Raw genomic sequence first — 15,650 nt, 5'->3', positions numbered from 1 at the left:
GTGCCACCCGCACAAGAACCAGTCCAGGGGCACTGGCAACGATCTTACTTGGCTTGCCGGGTCTTCTCACGCACAGCCCATTTCCAAAGGTCTCGGTCCGTAGTCATCGCCTCGGTGAGGCCCAATGTACGAAGGTCTTGCCTCACCACCTCAGCCCAGGTCTTCCTGGGCCTACCTCTTCCACGGGTTCCCTCAACTGTTAGGGTGTGGCACTTTTTCACGCAGCTATCCTCCTCCATTCTCACCACATGTCCATACCAGCGCAATCGTCTCTCTTGCACGCCACAACTGATGCTTATCTATAAAGTTGTAGAGTCTGACAAATTGCTCATAAAGCCAAGTGCTTTATAGGTGTAAAACCAGTGGTCACTCTTTAACTGGCTATAACAAACAACCTTCTAAATATACTACTGCTCTAATGCATTAGAGTGTTTCTTTTTCAGATATATGAACTACTGACCAATATACATATATATATTTGGTAGACTGAAACTGAAAGAAGCCCATCGTATGTGTGTGTGTGTGTCTGTGTCTGTGTTTGTCTCCCTAACATCACTTGACAACCAATGTTGGTGTGTTTATATCCCCATAACTTAGCCATTTGGCAAAAGGGATTGATAGAATAAGTACTAGGCTTACAAGGTCCTGGGGTTGATTTTTTCAACTAAAGGTGGTACTCCAGCATTTGACTGCAGCATGGCTGCAGTCAAATGACTGAAATAAGTAAAAGAATAAAAGAATACACACACACACAGATACATGCATGCACACACATTTGTATATACATAATTATATACACACACAAATATATATGTATATGTATGTATACACACGCTTATGCACACACATCTATTATCAGCAACAGCATTTTAATGTCCACTCTTCCATACTGGCATAGGTTAGAATTTTCTCCAGTTGGATGCCCTTCCTGATGCCAACCCTTAGTTGTGTACAAGTAGGGTAATAACCATAATCTTTAGAACAACAAACAGCTGGGACATAGTTATGCAGATAACTGGAAACAAATGACACTGTCTGAATGAGCATCTCTTTTTTTTTTTTTTTTACAATCAGTAAACATGATCATGAGGGAAATATGAACTGACTTACACAAACATACTCATAAAAACATATGCACTCTCTGTCTCTCACACACAAACACATTGTGTCAACCAGTTTTGACTCACAAGGTATTGGTCAACCCACAAGTCTAAGAAGTTGCTTCAGAGCCACATTGTTGAGGGTTCAATCCCACTGTGCAGACATTGTCAGCCAGTATCCTTTGTATGTTTGTACAGTCTTGCTTTCTCAATATTAATGGCTATTAATGCCAAGAAAGCCAATTAGATTGTGGAAACATGCATTATATAAAGTCTTCATTTACTCTCTCCCTTATTACTACATGACATGGCTCGAACACCACACATTAGCCTGTCCACTATGTGATGGTTGTTTTCACACCATGTGGAATGTAGACGTAGAGTGTAGAACTGATTACATTAGTCAAATTATTCAGTAATGTGTTATGCCTTCCAGTACACTTTGTAATTATACATACATGAATATATACATATATATATATATATATATATATAGGGAGAATTCACAAAAAAAAACAAAAGACGAAGACAGGTGGTGTAGACAACAAAGAGATGTATTAGTATAACGCTCAGGAAGTGAAAAAGTCTTTAACATTTCAAGCCTACACTCTTCCACAGAAAGGAACACAGAAAAAAAGCAAGGAGAGAAAAAAAAGAATGTGTTAGTGGCTAGAAATCTCTCATGGCGAATGCCGGACAGAAGGGTCACAAAGGAGAGCTAGGAAGAAGGGGAGATAATAAAGTAGGTGCACATGCGTGTGTTCAAGAGAGTTTGTATGTGCTTATAGAAGAGGGCTGGTGATCTTGACGTGTGCGTTTTGACAAGTATACACGATTGCAAACATTGCTTTTCCCATACACATTAGTAGTGCACTTTTGAGCAGCACATTTAAATTCTTCATGCAGAGTACGTGCTCTCTCAAAGGTGTCAGGCCCCTCTTTAACCTGCTTCCTCCATCTGTGGTGATGACAGGCATTGCTCTCCCAGTCAGTGTCCTGTATATCACAGACCTTTAATGAAGACTTGACACAATCTTTAAATTGCAGACTTAGTTTCTGCCGGAGTCTCTTTCCATTAACAAGTTCCCCATATAGCATCTGTTTAGGGATCCTGCTATCCTTCATCCTAATAAGCTCTTTAGTCCAACATAAGCAATGCCTGTGCACCATCGCCTCAATACTCAAGATATCAGCTGTCCTCAGGATCTGTGTGTCTGGAGTTTTTAAAGTCCAGCTAACATTCAGAATGTGTTTCAGACATCTCTGATGAAAGCGTTCAAGGACCCTTGTATGATGTTTGTAAAGGATCCATGTCTCACATGAGTGAAGGAGCATTATCAGTACACATGCCCAGTATACAGCAATTTTTGTTTGCTTTGTGATGCCATGCTGGGACCAGACACAAGACTGAAGAGACCAGAAGGAATCAGTTGCTCTCTGTGGCCTGAAAGATATTTCATCATCCAGGGAGCAAGAACAACAGAGTGTGCCGCCCAGGTAGACAAACTTGTCTACCATTTTCAGAATTGCTCCTTCACCCAAGATAGCTGGTTCCATATATGGAATTGCTGGTGCAGGCTGGACCATTACAACAGTCTTGTCCAGGCTAATGTTGAGTCCAAATGTCTTGTAAGAAGCAGAAATACGATTCATAAGTATTTGCATGTCATTCACTGTGTGAGTGACTAAGTCACAGTCATCTGCATCAAGGAAGTCATGAATAAGAGACTAGAAAACTTTTGAATTGGCAGCAAATTGGTGCAGATTAAAGAGGCGGCCAGAAGATCGATATCTGACATATATTCCCAGAGAGCTAACCTTAGCAAAAGCATGAGTAAAAGCAGCAGCAAAGTGCAAAGAAAAGAGAGTTGGGGCAAGGATGTCACCCTGCTTGACACCATTCTCTACAGGAATGGGTCCCGCCATGCCACCACCAACATTGACCCAAGCCTCCATCCCATCATGAGATGATTTAATTATAGATATAAAGTGATCCGGACATCCAAGTTTGCCAAGTATTTTCCATAGCAAGGCCCTATTCACGGTATCAAAGGCCTTGGTTAAATCAATGAATATCTGGACAAGTTTCATATTCTGCTCATAGCACTTCTCCTGCATGTCTTGCTGTGAAAATCATATCCATTGTCCCTCTACCAGATCGGAAGCCACATTGCAATTCAGGTAGGATATCCTTTACAAGACACCCATTCAAGTGGGTAAGAAGAATATTTGCCAGAACCTTGCCAGCAGCTGATAGTAGAGAAATACCTCTGTAGTTACCACACATTATTCTGGCTCCTTTTCCTTTATAGAGAGGAAGAATAATTGCATCCTGCCAGTCCTTAGGCATTGCACCATCCCTCTAAACTACACTAATAAGTTCATGAAGGGAAGGGACTGTATGATGTAATTGCCACCAAATCGTAAGACCTCAGCACAAATTTCATCCCTTCTAGGTGCCCTACCAAGATTCACTTTATTTATTGATGTCATTACTTCATCTATTGAGGGCATGGAATTTAAGGAGCCAATGATAGGTCTTTGTTGCATTGTATCAATCACTGTTTCATCCACAACTGACTCGTGGTTTAGGAGTTCAGAGAAGTGTTCAATCCAGTGACCTGTGATTTGTGTTGATTTAGTAAATAAAGTAGGAAACTCCTTGGAAAGCAAAGAAGCTGATGCAGAGCTCTTAGGCCCATAAACTTGCTTCATAAAATGGTAAAGTTTCTTGCTGTCATTTGCATCAGCAGCAGCCTGAACATTACGAGCAAGATCCTCCCACCAAGCGTTCTGCATCTTCCTGAGAGATCACTGCAGTAGTGATTTTAAACTGCTATAGTGGGCAAGTGCTAAATTTCGCTGCACAGCTGAAAGTCCTCTGCGCAGCAATACATTGTGGGCATGGCATTTTACAACCAATAGTCGCTGAACTTCAGCATCATTTTCATCAAACTAGTCTATCTGGCAGTAGCATATCCCAGTGTTTCAGCAGCACATAGAAGAACCTGGTCTCAAAAATCTTCCCATACTGTAGTATTCTCAATGCTGGACAAGCAAGTATGAAGCTCTTTCCTCAACACAGCATCATATATCTTGTGGACATTCAGATGCTGAGTAATGCCAACTGGCCCTCTTCTCTTGTTGGGTTTCATTGAAAGAAACCAGTTATTTAGTTGAAAAGCATCAATTTGCTGCATATGAAGTGAGTAGACTTATCTTTTGATGCTTTAATCATAAGAATAATACTAGTAATATTCCACCAGATATAGCCATAGTGTATGAGGAGCTCATGCTGGTTAATATGAGTGGTATGCCACCAGTTATAGTTATAGTATAGGATGAACTAACAGTGGTTGGCACTATATATACTCTATGAGATAAAACTTGATGAATTGTGGGCTTTGACAATGTTTCTTGAATGATAAATCATTAGGGAATTTTAAAGGTCAGTGTTAACATGAAATAGATGAGAGAGATTCTTAAATAGAATGTTGATCTATTTCAGGGAATATTCCCAGAGGATTTACAGATTAATAGCTAGATGAACTGAGATAATGAAGAATAAAGTGTACTTTTTAAAAATTCAATAAAATATGTGATTTATTTGAACATTAGACCTTTGAATCTCTTAGTTGGTAGTTCAATATAATATCCACTTAAGTCATTTCAGTTTAACTATCCATAGTTGAAGCATTTACAGATTATAGCATTTAATATAATCAATAGTTAATATTTTATGAATCCTTCTTACTTTATTGAATTGTGTTGTATTAACTCATTGTCTCATGTTCTTTCAAAGTATAATAGTAGTTTAGTATCACTATAGCTTCTACAGGTAAAAAGTAGGATGACCATGAGAATTGTAATCAAAACACCAAACTCCAGATAGTTCAGATCAACTTAATAGAAAGAATGTATAATGAACAACTGAAAAACACTGAATAGTTAGTGTCTGCTTTGAAATTTTTCTATGGCACTGAAGAAGATAACATAAAGCTACAGTAGTACATCAACATAGCTTCCTGCCACCCATCTATAATTATTAAAAACCCTATAATGGGTGTCAGTAGGAAGATCTTCAACTTATTCTGCAGTAAAGATGTCTTTGATGCAGTGACCCCCAATTCTAACAAGGCTGGTCTAAATGTCCACAAAAGAAAACATCACCACTAAGTCTTCTTGTTTGTACTCCTTACTTAATGTGTTAACCTGTGTAGGTAGGGATGTCTTTAGAAAATGGTTAAGCATTTAATGTGTGTTCAGATATAAGAAATTTTTCAATAGGCATAATTTAAGAGGGTTGTTTTGCTGCAGACTTAATATCAAAACAATTTTATTTGATACTCTTTACTACAATAGCTTATTTAATATTCTTAACTACAACAGCTCATGTAGTGTTTACAGTAAGTTCTCAGTAAACAGTCAACATAATACAGAAGACAGGGTCTATGAAGCAGGAGTAGCATTTAACTAATACCTACCAGATGATGCATATACAGAAAGATGTTGGAGTAACAGAGACCATCTTTTAGGCTAGGTTAAATAATCACAGATGCTATTTTAGTGTCAATGATAAGCATGTCACAACTTTAATCAACTACTTATGGTGATTAAAGGATACAACATCATATAACATTAATTGGAGGTTACGGGAATGATCTAGGACATATCTTAATGGAAGTAGGAGATTCAAACTCTGCTTGGCGAAGAAGAGAATCATTCTAAAGAATCCACACAATCTGAGTGCTTTCCTGAAAAGCAAAATTTTTGGACACTGCCCTCATAAGTGCAAGTTTGTTTTGGCAATGTAGCTGAGTCACTTTTTGAGCTAAAGGCTGATATACACACAGCCTACACACTTCAGCCATGGCTAACACCAATCCATGAAGAATAACTTTTTCTTTTTCTTCTAAATATTTTTCCCAAAATTTTGTTTCACCCATTTGCTGCCACTAAACCAACTTAGATTTTATATACCTCCAGTGCTAAAGAAATTATGTTGTTCTGACCAGCATGTCTGAAGAGTTATCAATATTGTCTAGTAGTAATATTCAGCAAGAAACTGACAACATTCAGATCAGTTATATACCATGACCAGTATTATATTGTTTGACAATATGAAAGTATACACACACTTCAATCTTAATTTTTTTCATCAATCAAGCCTTTATTTTGTTTTTCACTTTATCTCTTTAATGTTTGTGATGGTCTATTTTTATTTTATTTTTGTGCTGCTTCTTCTTATGCTCTATGGTTTGACTCAGCTTATTATCTTTTACTTTTTCTTCTTAGTTGAAGCATGGTTTGTTTGTGATCTATAAGGAGAAAAGCACAATGGGTTTCTTATTTCAGTGCTGTCATCTGATGAAATATGTAACTCTATATATATGGTGTTAGGAAGGGCATCCAGCAATAAAAATCATGCCAAAATAGACCCAAATGTCTGGTGCAGCCTTTTGCCTGGTCAGCTCCTGTCAAACTGCCCAACCCATGCCAGCATGGAAGGTGGACATTAAATTATGATGATGATGTCACATAGCAGTGAAACATGGACTTTGACTACAAAGAACTTGTGAGAACTTGTAAGAAATAAAGCTAGCATACTCTGCTGGATGAGTAATGTCAGTGTGCATGCATGACAAAGAGGAAAACTGGGTAACAGAGGCATCAGATGTTGTGTGTAAAAGAGAAGATTATGCTGGTTTGGTCATGTGATGTAAATGGATGAGGACAGCTGCATAAAGAAGTGCTGAACTCTAATTGTGGAGGGTACCTGTGGAAGGGGTACACAAAGAAAGATGTAGGATGAAGTGGTGAGAAAGGACCTTTGGCTGCTGGGCCTTACTGAGGAAATGACAAGGGATTGGGAGACGTGGCAATTTGCTGTACTTGATAAGATGCATTAAGCTAGATAAAATCACTGTCTTCCACACATACAGGCTTGTCCTTCAGGTGCCAGTGCCACTTAAAAAGCACCCTGCACTGGTGCTGCATTATTGCACCTGTGTTGGTGCTATGTAAAAGCACCTGTGCCAGTGACATGTAAAAAGCACTCAGCACACTCTGTTAAGTGATTGGAGTTAGGAAGGGCATCCAGCCATAGAAACTATGCCACAGCAAACAGTTGGAGTCTGGACAGCTCCCTGTTAGCCAGCTCCATGTCAAACCACCCAACCCATGCCAGCATGGAAAGAGGACATTAAATGATGATGATGATGTTATATATAAAATTTATTATTTTATAATTTAATTTCATACTTTCTAAATTTAAAATATTTAATTCATTGTTAGTAAATGAAAATTTAATGAATAAAATATTGCAATACAATTATGGAAATGGATTAGCAATTTTGTTGGGTGTTTAAAATTTTTCTAACAGGTTATTCATTGGCTGTGGATGAAGTAAAAAAATATTAGTAATATTCCAGATACCCTAACATTCAACTTTATCCAATCATTAGTAAGTAGAGTCTATGACCTGTTCCATTTTAACTAGTCAAAGCCGTTCAACTTCATACATATTGCAAAAGCATATCTAACCACTTTAAGCCAACAAGGATACCATCAACTCTGACAATGTCTCTTCTACTTCTGTCAGACAATGTACTCCAGAGATATTCCCTATCTTTGCTGAACAATGCATGCCAGTGATGTTCCCTACTCTAAACTCTCCCTTCTCTCTCTCCAGAGACCTACCTTGAAGTTTGGAAACATGTGAATGTGAGTCAACCTTAAGAAGAGCCAACCCCTCTGATTTCATCAACTAAGAACTTATTGCTCTCACTTTTAACATCTCACTGTTGATAGAGACAGTCATGAGTAATCTCTTCTTTGATACCTTGAATTCCTCTCTCTCCTAAATGACCATTAGTATTGCATCTATAAAGCTAGATCTACTGGCGATCTCTCCAATACACGAACTGATGGACTCAAACTCTTAAAAAATTTGGTGGAAACTATGTTATTGTATTGCATTTAAAATTGGCTAAACTGACTGCTTATGGGCTTTATCCCTCTTTCATCACTTTGACTGGAGGCTTCTAGTCAGATCATATCATTGTAGCATGTGCTGATAGATCTCTCTCTGTCTAACACCCTGTCACTTCTGAAGAACTTCAGTTTATTTTTGCCTCTCATATTCTTCCTTCTATATCAATAACTTACTTACTATCATTTCCCACAATGGCTACTATTCTGAAGATGACGCCAATTGTCATTCCTTCCTAACCTTCTGCACCCAAGCATCATCCACATGCAATGCAGACACCCCACACCAAATCTACTTTGAGACCATTAAAACAATTCTTCAATGTAAAGAAGGGCATTGTGTATGTGTGTATCTCTCTCTCTCTCTCTCTCTCTATATATATATATATATATATATATATATATATATTTCTATATACATACGTGTGTGTGTGTGTGTGTGTGAGTGTGTTTGTCCCCATAGATTAGCAGTTTGGCAAAAGAACTGATAGACTAAGTATCAAGCTTTTAAAAAAAGTTTTGGGGTCAATTCATTTGACTAAAAATTCTTCAATGCAGTGCTCCACTCAGTCTAATGATTGAAACAAGTAAAAAGATATTGCGATCATGCCAATCTTCAGCAGCACAAAGACATCAGGAAAACAATATTGTACTCCCACCAAACATGAACAATATGTAATAGAACCCTCAGAGATGTTACAAATTCCAGGCAACAGATCACCAAGTTTCAATCCTGATGGTCACTCATCTTCAACATAGCAAAGACTGAATTTCCCCTTCAAGGTTAGAAAATATTCAGCTCACAACACCTATGAGCCCTTTCTGAAGCTCATGTGAAACTGATGATAGAGTCATTCTCTCAAAAATCTGGGTTGGTGCTGCACACACACACATACAAGAAAAAGCCATCCAACTTGCTTGTCAAAACACCCTAACTCTGGACCACAGACATGCTTTCTCTTCACAGTACCTTTTCATCAACTACTACAGTGGAGTTTACTCCTTGGAGTTGGCTGGTCTCATGCCAGTTCCACTCAGGCACTCACTTGTTTCACGTCCCCTCTTCACTCATATTGCATTCAGTGAAGACTTGCATAATTCTTCCCTTCTAGAATGTTGGCCCTTGGAAATTCACTCCCTATCCATGTTTTTTCTCAATGATGATGATTGGTAGCTGTTCAAGAGGATTAGTAACTACTGGACTCAAAGGACATGCAAATGACATAGGTGAAGCCCTTTCTCCAGACCAAACCCTTGAAATAATATTGCTAATGGTGAACATTGTACTGTAGGGGTCAGCTCTTGGCTTTCATTGTTAATGTCCAAAAGAAAATATGTCTCTCCTTCCAAACCTCATAACAAAAAAGTCAATAGAGCTGATTATTTCTTGAATACCTTCATTATGAAAAGCCAAGACTTCTTTTTAATAATTGTACAAAGGGATAAATAAAATATTTATATGGCCAATATCTGTACAAGGTAGTAAATAGATAGAATTGGTTTTTTTTTTCTTTATATTTTAAGTTAAAATCCTGCTGAGATCAACTTGGTTTTTCATCCTTCAGGAGTAATGGATTAACAGAATTGTTAGTGTTGGGAAAATATTCTGCAATATTTTCAGCTATTACATTCTGAGTACTAAGGTAGTTGTGGTGAGTTTATCAAAGAAGTCACTAGGGGTTGTTTACTGACTTGATGATACACAAAGAAGAATCTCTTTAAGGAGATACCTTAGTTCTATTGTCGAAATATTTATGGCCATGTGGCTAAGGAATTTGTTTAGAAGCAAGTTTCAGGTTCAATCTTGGTGAAACTTCTTTTACATGCTCAGCTCAACCAAAGCCTGGTGAGTAAAATTTAGTTGACAGAAACTGTAGAAGCTTATCTTAGAGAACATTTCTGTTTAGGGAGACAGTGGAAGGTAGACTTATTCCATTGCCAAGTCTGTTGCAAAACTTTAGGCCAAGTTGCCAATTTGTGGATAACTTCTCCCTTCCAAGGAGAAGGAAAGGAATGAAAAGCGTAACTGGTATATATACCTTTTCTCCTCTAAAAAAAAAGTTCCAGTGATGCAAGGCAATATCGGTGATGGGGTAGTAACAGTCAACACAGCTACTACTCTGATAAAAGTAGTGTATTATTCCTGCTGAGCTAGAAAGAGAGCTATGCACTAGGTAAGCATTCTGAAACGCGTTTCTCTTTTTTGTAATGTTATTTTACTTTACGCTACTAACAGCATTAGAAGAGGTATGAATGTCATATCATATCATTCCGCTTTTAAATCTGGATTGTTTATCTAATCAAAACGAAATTTTCCTGTAAATCTACATTGTTTACCTAATCAAGATTAAATTTACATTATCTACTCTTGATAGTAAAAAATAGATATAAAACATTTATTGAGATTTGAGAAGTAATGTTAAGTATTATTCTTGTTAATATTGATTCCTTACACAGTCGCACGCAAACATCATGAACGTTTTTTCTAGATTTATGAAATGAAATAGCTTCAGCCAAAACTGAAACTGTGTTGCGGTTTGTTTTGGCTGGGAACTGAGGCGGGACCATGAAACGCCTCCCTTATAGTTGATCATATGAATGAAAAAGAAATGATATTTTCTATCACTGTAACTTGATGTAGTAACAGTGTGTATCAGCCATTTCTTTTCTCTGTGCAGATTTCTGTGTAAATGTGTGCATGAGTTTCTAACGATGTGCTTGACTTCTGTGTACGTTTGTGTGTGTGTGTGTGCGTGCATGCAATTACAACAATTACTATGGCAGATTCATTCATTCATAATACGAGCTTTCTACTTCCCGTTGTTAGTTTCACTTCCGGTGGTCAGACCAGTTTACGGCAGTATTGCACAACATACACTTCTCCCTACGACATCACCAATAACAAAATCTTGCTAACACTATAGACTCAACCTACTCAGTTATTTCAAATCGTTTCTTCGCCTTACTTGCTTCAAGATAAGGCGCAAGCAATACCTGGATCACTTGACTTAATTCTAAAATGTTGTAATCAAACAAATGCGTTACTAGTAAGTTGACTTTCATTTATTTATATAATGATGATGGTGGCAGTTTTGAGAATGATGATAATTGCAATAGTGGTGTGATTTCAGTGGTGTTGGTGTTAGAAGTGATAATGTTGATAATGACGACAGTAGTAGGTTCGCTCCTTTGCTGATCTTTCTCTTTCCCCTCCTCTTGTTTCCTTTTACTTCCCTCACGTCTTTCCTTTTCAATTTGTCTTCCCTCCTCCTCATTTTACGTCCCTTATCTCTGCTACGCTTTAACTAAGCTTCAGTTATATTACCGCTTCTCATAAATGCACTTGCATATATATCACATATTAATACATGTGAATGTGTAAATGTTGAATGTGTATGTATTAATCATCTTTGAAGTACTTAAAAATCCCCAGTAATTTTTTTTCATTTTTCTCCCTATCCGATTACATTTTAATAATACATACACGTATGTATGTATTTGTGTGAGTATATAGGTTTACATACGTGTATGTATATATATATATATATATATATATATAAAAATGTGTGTGTGTATATATATATATATATATAGATAGATAAGATGTATGTGTGTATGTATATATATACACTTATACAAATATGTATTTGAATGTATGTATATATGTAGATATGTGTACTTATGTATATTGAAATGTATATGTACATCTATGTATATGTGTATACATACGACACTAATAGTACCTGTACCACAAAAAGTACCAAGTTCACACTATAAAATGATTGGTGGTAAGAAAGGCATCCTGCTATAGAAACCATGCCAAAAATGAGACATTGGAGGAAGACGGGCTCCTCAAACTTGTTGAATCCTGTCAAACCGTCTTACTCATGCCGGCTTGAAAAGCAGATGTAAAATTAATATGATGAAACATCTCTCTCTCTTGTATAGATATCATCATCATCATCGTTTAACGTCTGCTTATATATATATATATATATAATGTGTGTGAACATATGTATACAAATACATGTTCATACACATAATATATATATATATATATATATGCTCTTTGCCGAAAGGTTTTAGGAATCTGTGAGAAATAGATATGGATGTGTTAGACAAATTTTTATCTGATATACCGGATGATCCAATATTGGAGCAAGAAATGCAAAGAAGGGCAGGTCTGTCAAATCCCCTACTTCATCAAGACCAGTACTGGAGATAGGGCCAGGAAATGAGTCTAAAATAAACAAGCATTAACATTAATGGTGATGTTCTGACATCGCCACAGCATCTGGCTGTAACCAATAAAAGTATAAGCATTTGTGTGTGTGTGTACACAGGCTCAGGTATGGCTGTGTGGTAAGAAGTTTACTTCCAACCACATGGTCTCTGATTCAGTCCCACTGCATGCCACCTTGTGCAAATGTCTTATGCCTGAGGAGAATCAAAGCCTTATGAGTAGATTTGGTTGATGGAAACTGAAAGAAGCCCATCATATGTGTGTGTGTGCGTGTCTCTCTCTCTCTCTCTCTTTCTCTCTCAATATATATATAATGTATGTGTTTATATGTGTATGTTATTGCCTCTTTGCCTTGACTTTGTATGATTGTTGTAAAACAAATGTGATCATTGTGTAATGTCCTTTGTTTCCAATCTTCCATGCAAACATATCTGGTCATGGGGAATATTACTGTACTTGGAAACAGGTGTAGGTTGGCAACAAGAATAGCATCCAGCTGTAGAAAATCTTCCACAACAAATTCTGTCCAACCCACACAAGCACGGAACATGGACGGTACATGATGATATATGTACTTTTACATGCATACATATTCGTGGGTATGTATAATGTTAATAGGTGAACAAGCAAAAGAAAAGATTACTTAACACTTTCATTGGTGCTGTAAGTATTTAATTTCAAGTTGATTCTCTTTCACATTATTTCAAGTGTTTTACTTGTACAGAACACACCCACATCTTCAGATGTATGGAGTCGAAGTGAAGAGAATTCGAATTCAAAGGAGATTTTGTAATGGTTTCTAGGTAAGAATATTTGGGTCATACCTAGAAGGTGGCAAGCTGGCAGAATCGTTAGCACGCCAGGTGAAATGCTTAGCAGTATTTCGTCTGCTGTTACGTTCTGAGTTCAAATTCCACCGAGGTCGACTTTGCCTTTCATCCTTTCGGGGTCGATTAAATAAGTACCAGTTATGCACTAGGGTCAATATAATCGACTTAGTCCCTTTGTCTGTCCTTGTTTGTCCCCTCTGTGTTTAGCTCCCCCTGTGGGCAATAAAGAATTAAATATCTGGGTCTCCATTCATCACTTCAGATCCCATGGAGACTTGAAAACAGCTTGCTTGTGCAACTGCAGTCAGTTGAAAACTGCATATTGGATGCCAGTGCATTTTGGAGTTCATCAGAAGAGAATACTCACTGTGTTGCGGGGCTTCCTTTCAATAGCTTTACAGTGCACTGGCCTACCTTACAGATGTGAGGCCCCACCTACTAGATCAACTGACTTTCAGGATCATCTCCACTATTCAAATTGTGGAGTCATGCAGGTCTAATTTGCCATATAGGCAAAAAGGTACCTATCTCACATCCACCTAGCACCTCTCCAGCTAGGTTTCATCATTCCTCTTCAGCCATATTCAGTGGCCAAAATTATTTGCTCAGTGTGGAAAAGCAGACAGTTTATTGGTGTCAAGTTGTCAGTCACCCATATGGTTTGACAGTTCAGCAACTGCAGTTTCCACACAGGGAGGTAACCCATTTGGTGGTGTCAGGTTACATATAACTTTGCATGTTAAACTTGGCTGCATATTGTAATTATAAGCCTGTTGGTAGTTGACCACAGTAATAGTATGCAGAAGGGGATTATTTGGCTATAGGCAATCTGGGGTTTATACTACACACACACATATATATATATACATTTATATACACACATATATGTAGTTAATCTTCATCTTCTGTATTTTACCTGCTTCAGTCATTGGACTGTGGCCATGCAGGGGCACAGCCTTGAAGGGTTCAGTCAAATAATCCCTGTACTTTTTTCTAAGCCTGGTACTTATTCTATTGGTCTCTTTTGCTAAACTGCGACGATTATGGAGACATAAACAAACCAACAGTGGTTATCAAGCAATGGTGGGGCACAAACATAAACACATATATACATACATATACAGATACAAGTTGTCTGGGCTAAATTTGACAATTTTTTTATATCATCTTTTTTCATGAAGTGCTTAATGTAATAGTGACGAGTCAACAGCTTTGGAGAGCATAAAGGTTATAGTTAAATAAAAAGTAAGCTGAGATGAGGACTGGAAGCCATCTGAACATTGCAAAAGAGTTACCTGTACCATGATGATTTATACCAGTTATTAAAATGCCAACATCATGACTGCTGCTCAATGCTCTGAGAACATTGTAAATGCTGTAAGATGTGACATGAACAGCTGGAATGGAGACCATGAAGCCATGACCAGCAGGAAGAGACATAGCAGGTGTTCTAACTGTGTCAGTACACTAGGATTCATCCACACACCTTTGAACAGGGCTTTAGGCTAAATTCAGAGCTATATGTGGTCAATCCCTGTCTGGAGAGGATTGCTACCGAAAGTCACATGCACAGTAGATTTCAGCTGAGTAAGACACCAATTGCTCTGCACGCAACACCAAAGCTGAACTGGTTGCCAAGATCATGTTCGAAAATCTTCTCAGGGACAAAATGAGGAATACATGCACCAGGTTTTGGAGCTACCTTCAGGATGTAATGAAAGCTGAAAGTGGCCACTGTTAACAGTAAGCTGTTATCTCCCAGCTATAATACTGTTGATATTTTTTGATTTCTTAAAATACATTTATTCTTGAATGGATATTTTCTTTTCCTTTTATGCAAAATGTCAAATCTGTTAAATTTAGCCTGAAGACCCTGAAAATATATATATATATAATTTAATTTAGATTCAGTTGAATTAGGTACTTAAATTGTGGCACCTTGTTAGGATGAACTAATTTGCACACTCAGACAATATCAGATGAGTATCAAACTCTTCACAGAATTTTTTGCCACCTGATATTCTGGCAGTGTATGCAGATAGCACAATCCAACTTAGTGAATAAATCCGCTCTTGTTTGTTCAGACGTACTTTATATAAAGATACTTTCTATAATACTTCTGAAGTGCAGATTCCAAGGTAGGTGAGTAAAATATAAATGAGTAACAAAGATGTATATTATATTTATATTATTACACACACACACACACACACACACACACACACACATATATATATATATATTAAAGTATATAGGAGAATTTGTTTTTGAAAATGCACCTGAATTTGAAAAACCTGTAATTGTTTTTAAATAAATTTATCTACATACATAGCAAACTAGTTTTAAGAATTTTTTGTTTGTCAATGGTATAAAACAATGAGATTTTAACAATTTAAAATTGCGAAGTAGAAAACATGCTTGAATGATTAAATATTCACAAAATTCAATGACAGGGATAGATAATATCAAAAACGATCAGCAAAGAAT

General features: G+C 37.2%; 1 protein-coding gene across 2 annotated transcripts in view; it reads left to right on the top strand.

Moving 5' to 3' along the window:
* The first annotated feature begins 10,160 nt into the window (after window positions 1-10,160).
* The window catches only part of LOC106871992 (GTP-binding protein Rheb homolog), a 128,662-nt gene continuing 123,172 nt past the window's right edge, over window positions 10,161-15,650 (top strand). The window contains exon 1 of one of the 2 annotated variants that reach the window (XM_052973796.1): window positions 10,161-10,264. The gene's annotated coding sequence lies outside the window, so the exon portion shown is untranslated. Of the gene's footprint in view, window positions 10,265-10,927; window positions 11,138-15,650 lie in introns of those variants that run through there. The other variant, XM_052973795.1, reaches the window with a different exon arrangement.

The sequence above is a fragment of the Octopus bimaculoides genome, chromosome 17 (genome assembly GCF_001194135.2).
Source record: "Octopus bimaculoides isolate UCB-OBI-ISO-001 chromosome 17, ASM119413v2, whole genome shotgun sequence".
In the NCBI taxonomy this organism is placed as follows: domain Eukaryota; kingdom Metazoa; phylum Mollusca; class Cephalopoda; order Octopoda; family Octopodidae; genus Octopus; species Octopus bimaculoides.
The sequence above is the reverse complement of the archived record's forward strand: the minus strand, read 5'-3'. Positions and strand labels throughout refer to the sequence as shown.